At 43.9% G+C, this 11,175-nt stretch overlaps 1 non-coding gene across 1 annotated transcript; it reads left to right on the top strand.

The window, feature by feature from the left end:
- The first annotated feature begins 10,817 nt into the window (after positions 1–10,817).
- Positions 10,818–10,890, top strand: TRNAA-GGC (transfer RNA alanine (anticodon GGC)). Its single transcript has one exon. It is a non-coding gene; the product is annotated as a tRNA-Ala (tRNA).
- The last annotated feature ends 285 nt before the right edge of the window (positions 10,891–11,175 follow it).

Genomic DNA, 11,175 nt, shown 5'->3' with positions numbered 1-11,175 from the left:
TCTAGTTTGACAAATGCTGGTACAGGCTAGAACTGGTCATAAACTGACATTTGAAGAAAGAAATGCTGGAGAAAGTGCAGATTGAGAAGTAACCCATTACAAGTCTCCAATTCACCCAAAAGTGAACTGGGAAAAAAGTCTGCTTCACAGAAGGAAACTTGATTATCCTGGACTTAGTTCAAGGTGAAGAGAAAAATAGCAAATGAAACATAACCCACCACTGAGAATTCCTAACCTGCACTTACACGCGACTAGGTCCAGACTTTAGATAAGATCTTAGAAACCTCAAGCTAAAAATGTAATTTAAAGGGGACCTAGGTTGGTAGTACCCATGGATACTGTCAGAATCAAACTGAAATTATCCCTGGAGTGATCATTTTAGACATCAGCCTTAAGGAATTCTCAAAAGTAAAGTTCTAAGGGACCTGAGCTCATAACTGCAAAATTCCTTAAACATATGAGGAAACTGGCCACTATGCACAGGAGTCAGCAGAAACAAACCCCTGCAGAACCAGACCCACAAGCCCTTCAGATGCTGGACTTACCAGATCCAAAACATAAAATAAGGATGTTTAAATGTTTAAGAATGTAAAATATGGGGTTGAAGGCATGAACAGAAATCAGACACAGTCAAGACTGACCAGCCAGCTTCTTTCTTATGTAAAAAGCAAAGGGAAATTTACAATAAGAAATATGACAATGGAATGCCCTCCTCAGCACGTTTCTCTGTCATTTCTGCTTGTTAAGGGCTTGACTCTGATCAGCTGCTTGGACTGGCTTGGATCTGGATGAGGAGAAGCTCTTCTGGGGCAGAAATGAGAGGTTTGTGTCTTATGTAAACCTAGCTTCTGACCCCATCTTAGTGGGCTGGACAGTGAACCCAAGGCTTTGAAATGTTGCTGGTGAGGGTAGACTGGTCCCCCTCCCTAAAGAGGGAGAGCCTGTTCTCCTAGGTTCTTCTGGGTTTTATCTGGGTCCAGGAGCTGTTCTGTAGAGGGGTCTGGAAGCCCCTTCTGCCCCTGGTAGGAATCCAATTGTCACTGCTTCTCCACTCTGTCTGTGGAAGTGACTGATTTTCCAGTAGCTGCTGTCTGCTGATGGGGGTGGGAGTGGAGTCCTGGAGGGGCCTGGCTGTCTAGGAGGGATGGAGAGCAGTGTCCCAAGTCCCACCCCTGACCTCGACACCCTCACGACAGCTGTGTGTGGCCATCAGCCAGGCTGAGCCTTGACCCCTCTGCTGAATGACTGTCCTGAGAGTCCAGTCTCCAGAAGCCTCCTGTGATTAGAAGACAAAATCAGCCAGACTCCATGGTCAACTTCCTCATTTAGTTTAACCCTCACCACAACCCCATAAAGCCATTATGGTCACCAGGGTCCAGCACATGAGAAATCTGTGATGAGAGATTCCATGGTGGAGTTTGAACCCTGGTCCACAACGACTGGGAAGCCTGGCTGGTCCACCATGATGGCGCCTCCCAGTGGGCATTCCCAGTTGACTCAGCTTCAGAGGAGGGACAGCTGTCTGATGTGGTTGCAATCTGTAGAAAGAGTTGTGAAATCGGCTGTCGGTGCCTTGGCCTTATGATTCGTGTCTCTCACTTAAACAGTTCTCTCCCATTCTACATTCTAAGGGGGGCTGCTTCCCAACTAGCAAAAAGGTGAGGTGGAGAGCAGTCTGCTCTAGGACTTCAGAGGGTTGGGCGGTTGTCATTTGGCATGAAATTTTGATCACGTGACCTCACTAGGGCTTTAGTTCCTTCTTTTACAAGATTCAGGGGTTGAACTGGAAAATCTTGATGGGTTATCTCTGGGTCTAAGACTTTGTAATTCTGTAAATAAATGGCGGATAAGCTTGCGTTGCTTCTGCCTTTGCAATGTGCTTCCTAACAGGTATTGATCTATTATCTTTGGAGAGTAACTTTGATAAGGGCATCTGTTCAATGCTTTGTGGTTTACAAAACTTTCATAAGCAGCACTCCATTGGGTATTATCATCCATTTTCAGATATGCAATGTGAGGTTTATAAAGGGTGAGGACTTGCCCAAGTTACCAGAGATGATAGTGGTACATTCAGCCTCTCAGAAACCCAGGCCAACCTGATTTCATGTCTATGGCTTGACTGTGAAATTCCTGGCATCAGCAAAGACAGAAGTGTTTTGAGGGTCAGCAGGAAACTTTCCAGAGCTCCCAGAATCCTTAGACGTTGTAATTGCTTAGTTAACTTTGCTTTGCAAGGTCTGTGCAGAAAAGTGTGGGCATGCCCTGTTTGTGAGAGCATCGTGCCTCAAACACAAGACAGCCCAGAGCGTGTGTGGTGGCCCTTCACCGCAGAGACTTAGAGCGCCGGTGATGTCTGGATAAGAAGAGACCCAGGTCCTCGTTGGGTGTAAGACCAGCCACCCTCCCTCCAGTTTCCAGGTGAGGAAAGGGGGGCTTGGAGAGGCTGGTGACTCGCTGAGATAGCGCAGCAGTGCTTGGGGCCACACACGCTTTCTTCTCCCTGCCTGAGCCCAGCTGTCCCACCTACCTGACTCCTGTTTGCTTACTCCTCTGTGATGTCCTTCCTCCTCTGGCGCCACTGAGCTCACCCATGGGTGGCTTTGCTGAGCCCTGTGTGGCATGAGCCCAATACAGGCCAGGCTTCCTACAGAAACTCATTTCCAAGCCATCCTCCTCTTCCGGAGGTAAACACTCATGCACCTCCCTCTACTGGGATGTTGTCTCCTGTCCTGCAAGGGACACAAACAGGAGGCAGATGAACATGTCGTGGCCACTTTCCAGATGTGACGTGGTGGATGAAAGAGATTACCCCGTCTGGAATTCCCTGCTTCTGCTGTGTTGATTGCAGACGGAAGAGGATCTAGATGGTTGTCTGAGGCCATATATTCTGGGTCAGGGCTTCATCGTGGTTCAGTGAGCTTTCTGCTCAGTATAATCACAACTGTACCACAAAAAAAATCCTTTAACGCTGCAGAGTCCACGTCCATCAGAATGGGCTTGTTCCCTCATGAGAATTCATTCGCACTCTCGGTTGCAGGCAATCCCAGGGAAACTGGGATGTGCACCAGTGATTTCTCTGCATTGCGCTCCTTCTTAAGTCCCCCGAGACTGTTTCCAGATGTCAATGTCTGTGTTCTTTAGGGGGCTTCTGTGTTTCACTGGAGTCTCTCAAGGGCTTTGTTCCAAGACCCTTATGGACTGTGGCCCCTCCACCCTTCCCTCTCTCTTCTCACCCCTGCAGGCTCAGCACCATTCAGCTGAGGGCTTGCCAAGGCAAGTGCAAACAACCCCATTTATTCAATCACCCGAGGCCGGCTGCCTTTGCTCGTTCTGTGCTCCTCACTGCTTAGCTCCTATCTGTGAATTCCTGCCTTTGATTTTTCTCCCTTAGTCTTTGGTTTCTGGAGACTTATCCAGACCTCCTTCCTGGATCCTGGACTTGATTTGGGATCCTGGCTTCAGCATCCTTGAAAGAGAAATAATAAAATGGCCACATTTAGGCTAGCTAATTCCTGGCCTTACATTTGCCGTTTGCTTTTAAAATGATCAGCAAGCCTGACTGACTGGATATATATATATAGAGAGAGAGCCAGATTTGACACTGTGTTCAAGAAAGTGGAGTATTATAATCTGTCCAAATCTGGGTCATGAGAGCACTGCTGTGATCATGGGGTTAGAGCAACTGTCCTGCGGCCAGGTATCCGAATGCTGGCTGTACTGGAATATATACACGAAAATGCGTATGTTCTCGGTGATATAAAAGTAACGCGCCTACTTTTGGGTTATAGAAATCCAGATGGGGAGATCAGGAAGTACTGGCCCAATTTTATCTTTTCCTAAATGGTTTTCCAGTTTTTCAACATAATTTATTAAAAAAAAAAAATCTCTGTTTCAGTGAAAAAAAAAAAAAAAGGAATAGCATACGAGGACAGCCACTGTGGCAGCCACAGCCTGTCAGGGGCAGCCATGCAAAATATCACAACATTCAGTGGGAGCATGGGGAACAAATGTGCCCCACTCAAGTCTTCCTGCTCACTTGGAGCCTTTTTTCAGTCTTTTAAAAAAATCAATTAAAGGATGAATTCCCACGTAATTGCAGTCACATGTGCTCTTTGTCTCTGCTGTCCCCGGTGTTCCAGAGGGAGGAATTCTCCCTCCCTCGCCCTGGGCATCTTGACAGATCTGGCTAGACCTCGGGCTGCAGCCAAAGAAGGGACCAGATCATGGGCAAATTGACCCTCATGTGACTGGCGATATTTCCTAGGACAGCTTGTGTCACCTGTCAACATCATTACTACCTTCATTAAGAGGCAGAACGGGGACACATGATTTTCTTTAATATAGGATATAAAGGGCTTAACGTATGTGATTTAAAAAATGGCTTGGGGTTTAAGGAGCTTGCAATCATACACATTAGCCACTCCCAAGAAAAGCAAAAACAGTAGGGCAGTTGGCCCCAAGCAGGGAAAACATAAGCACATTTGCACAGAGAGCCAGGAAACCATTTCCATTTGAATCCCAGCATTGTTTCACAGATGGTCCGCTTGCCCGATGCATTCATTAAAGGTGTGACTTGGCTCCAGGGCCCCCAGTGCCCTGTGCACTGCTTAAGTGTTTTCTTCCCCAGCCTCTTTAGAGAAAACAGAAAGCTCCTTAAAAATAGCCCGCCACAGAGATAGTTCTGGTTTGCGCAGGTGAGTGTCTGCGCAGAAGGACACGTCTTGTTGCTAAGAATACGATACTCGTTGCTTTACATTAAACCATGCACAGATTATTTATTGCCTTTGTTAAAAGCCAGTTTACTTCCTGCTGTTGATAATTGAATCCAAAGCCCTGCCATGCATCACTAGCACGCCTTCAAGGAAACACAAGAGACTGTGTGCAAACCGAGGCTCCAAGGCATCCTTGAGAACAGGTACACTTGTAATTCATATTTTAGGCACCTCTCATTTCAATTAGCAAAATATGTCTATTTCTTCCTTTCCCATATTGTCGATCTCTCACGAAGAAACCATCTCTTTGCATCCTGCATAAGGAGAATACGTCTTAGAGATGCACCGATCTGCATTAACTGTTATCCGGAAACCTGAATTATGGAATAAACAACATATATATAATTACATAGTTATTTCTAACAAGATATTAACACGGCTAAGAAGGTTGCCAGCAGCTGTAAACCACATAATGGTTTTCTATTTGTCTTTGCTACAAGGGAAACAGAATGGCCCTCATGCCATTGCATTGGATAGTTCATCTCAGCGACTATGTTCATATGTTAAAATATATATAGTTTATTTTTTAATTTTATTGTTTATTGAAGTGTACTTGATGTACAATGTTAGTTTCAGGTGCACAGCGAAGTGATTCAGTTAAACATGTACATGCATACACATATTTTCTTTTCAAATTCTTTTCCATTATAAGTTATTATAAGAAATTGAGTATAGTTCTCTGTGCTATACAGTAGGTCCTTGCTGTTTATCTATTTTCTATATGGTAGTGTGTGTCTGTTAATCCCAAACTCCCAATTTATCCCTCCCCTGCCTATTCCCCTATGGTAATCATAGTTTGTTAACCATATGTTGAAAAAAGACATTAATGTAATTTCAGTTTTTGATGGACAGTGGCTCAGTCGAAGGTCCCTGTTTGTTTTTCTGACTGTCTCACTGATGCTGAATTGTGACTGAAATATTAAACTGGGGAAGCCAGATTTCATCTTTGCCTGCTTGTGTTACCTTTGAAAGAAAGAAATGACACTAGCAGGTGCTGGAGTGATGATTAAATTGGAAGGTTTTTGAATCTGGGCACACCTCTTGTTGTCTCACCTGGAGATGACATTCTTGGGGATCTAATACCAGCCAGGTTAGGCTTCCCATCCCTTGGGCAAGTATTTGGAGGAGGAATGATGAATCTTCCAGGAAGCCTAAAGACCAGTTGATCAATCTGAGAATTAGAAACTGTTAGAATTTTGAACATTAGTTTTGAACATCAGAGGTGGCCCAGGAGATGGTCATCACCTGTTGGCCCTGTGCTGGTGGGAGTAAACTGAAGGAGGTAAGGTTGTGGGCGTGGTGAGGCACCTGCAGCTCCCGCCTCAGGGATGCTGTCCCCAGCTGTGAGAGTTTGCGCAAAGAACGTGCCAAGAACTCCCTGGCTTCGTGTTCCTCCTACAGACGGATTAAGTGGATGATACCTTACCTCCTTGGCTCACAGAGGTTGCAGAAGACCTGAGGAAATGATGGTTACTAGAGTGATTTGGAAAGTTAAAGGTGTTGGGAAGAGTGTAACTCCACAGGCCAAAGAAAACCATGCACGTTAAAAAAAGCATTATGAAATGTAAGGGCCCTAAGAGATGCCTCTCCAAGTTGCCCACATAGATGGTCCTATGCCCTCCATAAAATATGTCCTAGCTTTCTTGCCTCCAGTTCTTTGCTTAGCGTTGTCTACGGGAGGAAAGTTGAGTCAGTCTTTGGAGACTATGTCGCCTTCTAGTGACTCACCTACAGAACAGAGGCGATAATAACGTACTCCTGCGTTATTATAAAGACTGAGTGAAACAAAATGTGCCAAGTGCCCAGCACGTAGTAAGCATGGGATACACGTGGGGTAGGTCAGTAGGCTGTAAGCAGAACAGACATGAGCCCGTTCATACAGAGGGCCAGGGAGCCATCTTTATTATTTCAGCTGTGTTTCTTCCCTGCTCCGTCTTGCGTGCTCCCTTCAGCAGAAAGAGCCACCTGAAGTGTCTCTGTGGGGCATCAATCTTTTCCTGACCCAGCCTCCCTGTCCCCAGAGTGACTTCCCTGGGTAATTGGCTGTCAGGATCTGGTTAGTGGAGGTCAGAGCATGACGCAGCAGGCCACGAGGGCTTGCTGTACAACTGGCTGTGATGACAGAGGTCACTCAAGTTTCAAAAATGCTGAGCTGCCATGAGAGAGGGGCCTTTTCTCCCCCTCCCTTGGAAGCGTGGCTGCGCCAGCCAAGCTGAGGAGGTGTACCTTGGGCTAAGGACTCTGCCAGCATCAGTATGAAGAGAACATCTTTAGATTTGTGCTCTCCCCTAAGAACAGCTTGGGGACCAGCAGCAAAGTCCTGGGGTGAGGGCTAGGGTCCCAGAGATAAAACTGGCTTTCAGAGACCCAGAATTCCCTTGTAGAAGGGTGGGCCGTGGATGTGTGTGTCTGTGTGTGATTGGTGTATTGCGTGTATGTGTGTGTGTTCTCATATTTAAAAAGACTGCCAGAGCTTCCTGTCTCTGGTGCACCTGCCGGGGTGCCTGAGTTGCTTCCCGTTTCATTTCTGGGATCCTGTTCACTGGTATAACTGAAGAGAATCAAATCAGTAGCCTCAAAGACTACAAATAAAGAGTGTTTGTAATCTCAGAAGAAATATACAAAGACCTGGAAATTGTGAGAGAGAAACCAAGAGACCCAGAGGACAGAACCAGGAGGTCTAACATATGGGTAGTTAGGGATCCAGAGGAAGAGGGAACAGATGGGGAAGAGGCGATGGCTAAACAAATAATAGAGAAACTTCACTCATCTGAAGAAAATCTGTTCACTGATCAAAAAGGCTGGATGCTAGGCAAGATGGTTACCTTTCCTGGAAAATTTCTGAAGTCCAAGGACAAAAGGAAACTCACATGCATTCAGACTGCATGGACAACCTATTAATAAAGGAAAATGAATTGTTTTCTCATTTACAATAGTAGGAACTAAAAGAAGAACCTTAGAGATCATTGTCTTCAGTGACAGTGACCCAAACCCGGGGTCCCTCCCTCCTGTTCTGCCACCATTCCCCTGTCAGGCCAGGAGAAATGCATTTGTAGGTGCCTAAGGAGTCGGAGAAGAAATGCAACAGAAATGACCCAAATATCTAGGAATCAATAAATAAAGGAAACACACATCAAGAGCTACAGATAATAATATACTCAAATATAAACTTACAGCCTCTAATGTCTTCATTATTAAAGAAAGACTGATGATAAAGGAGCCAAGAACCCACATTAAAAGCAAAATAGAGAAAAAATAAGAAGAAATTTACTTTGAAAAAAATATTTCAAATGAAACAGAAAACAACAAACAAAATCTGTTTTTTGCTTGTTCTTAAAGACTAACAAAATAGACGACTCTCATAAGATCAGGTAAGAAAAAAAAGAAATTAGGAATAAGAAAAAATAAAAACCACAGATACAGAACACCAACATTATGAGACTATTTTGCCCAACTGGCCAAAAAAGAGGAAATGGATAATTTCCTATAAAAATATAGAATACCAAAATTTCAAAAGAAATAGAAATTTCGAGGAAAGGCAGTTATCAATCAAGAGGAAGGAAAGATGACTGGCAACATATCATTAAGCAGAGTTTATATTAAGAGATATTGTAACCCAGCAGGACCCTGTGGGGCCTTCCCAGGGCAGACCCCTCCCCGTATCCTCTGCTGCAGCTCCTCTCTGAAGCACCCAGGTAATAGTATCTCTTGTATGTTTCCTGAGTGTTTCAGATGCTAAAAACCACCGCCACAGGGAAGAAATTAACTACTTGATGATGGAGAGCACGTGGCCCCCAGCCCTCTAGTGCCTGGGGGTTGGTAGTGTTGACTACCCTGTTCCCTCGACATCAACCAGTCAGAGAATCGTGCACAAGCTGATCACGTATCTGTGATTACCCTCCTCACCTGCCTTTAAATAGGCTTTGCTGAAATCCTTTGGGGAGTTCGGGCTTTTCTTGGGCATAAGCCACCCTGTCCTCCTTGCTCAGCCCTGCAATAAACCTTTTTCTGCTCCAAACTCTGACGTTTCAGTTTGGCCTCACGGTGTGGAGGGCACATCAACTTGCTTTGGTAGCAATATTGCGCAGCAGTTCATCTAACCTTTAAATTGTGTACAATTCCAGTGTTATTTATGCTGTACCTCAGTTATTCTCAAAGTGCAGTCCCTAGACAAGCAGAAATGCAAATTCTTGGGCCCCAACCCAGATGTGCTGCATCAGCAGCCTCTGGAGATGCGACCCAGTAACCTGTGGTTTAACAACCCCCCCGGGTGATTAAGTGTGAGCACCACAGCTCTACAAGATGATAGAAAAAGTAAAAGCTTCTGTGGCAGGTGCGTGTGTGGTTATTCTCTCTCTCTCTCTCTCCCTATCTGTCTGTCATCTACCTGTCTTTTTATTTTAGGTGCACAGATTGTGCAAGTTCCTAAATTGCTAAAAGCTTTTTAGTTTAAAGCTGAATGCGTGTTGAATTTTACCACTTACTTTTCCCAGGTTCTGTTGAGACAATCATATAATATTTTCTTCTTTAATTTGATAATGTGATTTATTTTCACATTAAAAAAATATTCCATTCTCATTTGCAGTAAACTTTAAAAATATTGTTCAGTTAAGTTTGCTGATATCTTGTTTAGGGTTTTTGCACTAATTTCATGAATAATATTGATCTCTAATTTCTTTTTAAAAGTATCTTGATAAGATTTTCGTAACAGGGTTATGCAGGAATCATAAAAATGAGTTGGGAAGCGTTCCCACTTTCTCTCTTCTTTAAAAGAGTTTGCAGAATGTAAAAGAATGAAATTAGAACAGTCTGTAACACCATATACAAAACTAAACTCAAAATAGATTAAAGACCTAAATGTAAGGCTGGATACTACAAAATTAGTGGAAAACACTCTTTGACATAAATTGCAGCAATATATATATTTTTGGATCCATCTCCAAAGTAAAGGAAATGAAAGTAAAAATAAACAAATGGGACCTAATTAAACTTAAAAGCTTTCATACAGCAAAGGAAACCATGGACAAAATGAAAACACAACCTACTGAATGGGAGAAACTATTATGCAAATGGTATGATTGATAAGGGATTAATATCTGACATATACAAACAACACATACAACTCAACATCAAAAAGAAATAATCCAATGAACAAGTGGGCAGAATAACTCAGTGGACATTTTTCCAAAGAGGACATACAGATGGCCAGCAGGGGTAAGGGGCTACTGGTCTCTGTTCTCCACAAAGAGCTTTAGAGTAAAGTTCTCCTTGGTGTTTTTGCATCCAAACCTCTCTGATACATTTTTAAAATATACACTGTTATATTTTGTTCTTTTTTTAAGTTGTTATAATGAGAAGATGAATATGTTATGTATGTTTGTCTGTCAGCCAGTGTTGAAAGTCCTTAACATTACTTTTTGGAGTGATTATCTCTTTCCTCCCCCCATCCCCCCACATGAAACCCATGTTTGGAAGTGCCTTTTCCTGATGGTGGGAGGGGATTAGTGGTGTGGAGGGAGGACAGGGGAGATGAAACAACACAGGTGTTGGTAGGTCCTATTGATGGAGGTGGGCTTCTGGTACCACTAGAAGATGAAATCATGATATCACCTGTGAGACCTCAGTGGCCTCAGGTTTTCCATATTCTGGATGAGCTCCATGGACTTGTGGTCCTTGGACAGTATTTAACATATTCTTCTGCAGACGAAACAAGAGGAAGATATCTATAACAGAGAACATATCTCAATGGGAATGACAGAAATGCTGCTTCCTAGAAATGGTGATGAAAAATAATAATTCTCACTTGATTTGGCAGAAGGAAATTAGAATCTGTTTAGCAAACATAACCTACGAGGCGATTAATGTCACAGGCAACAGTGTTTTATCCTCAGGCCTGGTGTTACTTCAGTTGCATTGCGTCTTGCTCCTCCTTATTTGATCTAAGTTTCAAGACAAGTTCTCAGAGGCTGGAAGTGGCTTCCCAATGCTACGCAGAAAACAAGTGGTAAAACCACTGGCCTAAAATCTGGGGCTTTCTGAGGGGGTGGAGCGCATAGCTCAGTGGTAGAGCACATGCTTGGCACGCATGAGGTCCTGGGTTCAATCCCCAGTCCCTCCATTAAGGGAAAAAATAAATCTGACTTCCAGAGCAGGACCACATTCTTTAAAGATTTATAGGGTGCCTCCTACGTGCTAGGCACTGTTTTACTGTCATCCCACTCCCAGATCCTCAAAGGCCGAAAAATGTATGTGTCTTCCAATCCACTGCCCTTAGTCCATTGTCCTCTACACAGTAAGCACTTGACTGGAGTTGCATCTAATTAGAGTTGAGGACCTGAAGAACAACTTTTCTTTGTCATGATTTGGCATATGTTATGGGTTGAGTTGTGCTCCCCAACCACTC

Source organism: Camelus dromedarius, chromosome 4, assembly GCF_036321535.1.
Source record: "Camelus dromedarius isolate mCamDro1 chromosome 4, mCamDro1.pat, whole genome shotgun sequence".
Classification (NCBI taxonomy): Eukaryota; Metazoa; Chordata; class Mammalia; order Artiodactyla; family Camelidae; genus Camelus; species Camelus dromedarius.
The sequence above is the reverse complement of the archived record's forward strand: the minus strand, read 5'-3'. Positions and strand labels throughout refer to the sequence as shown.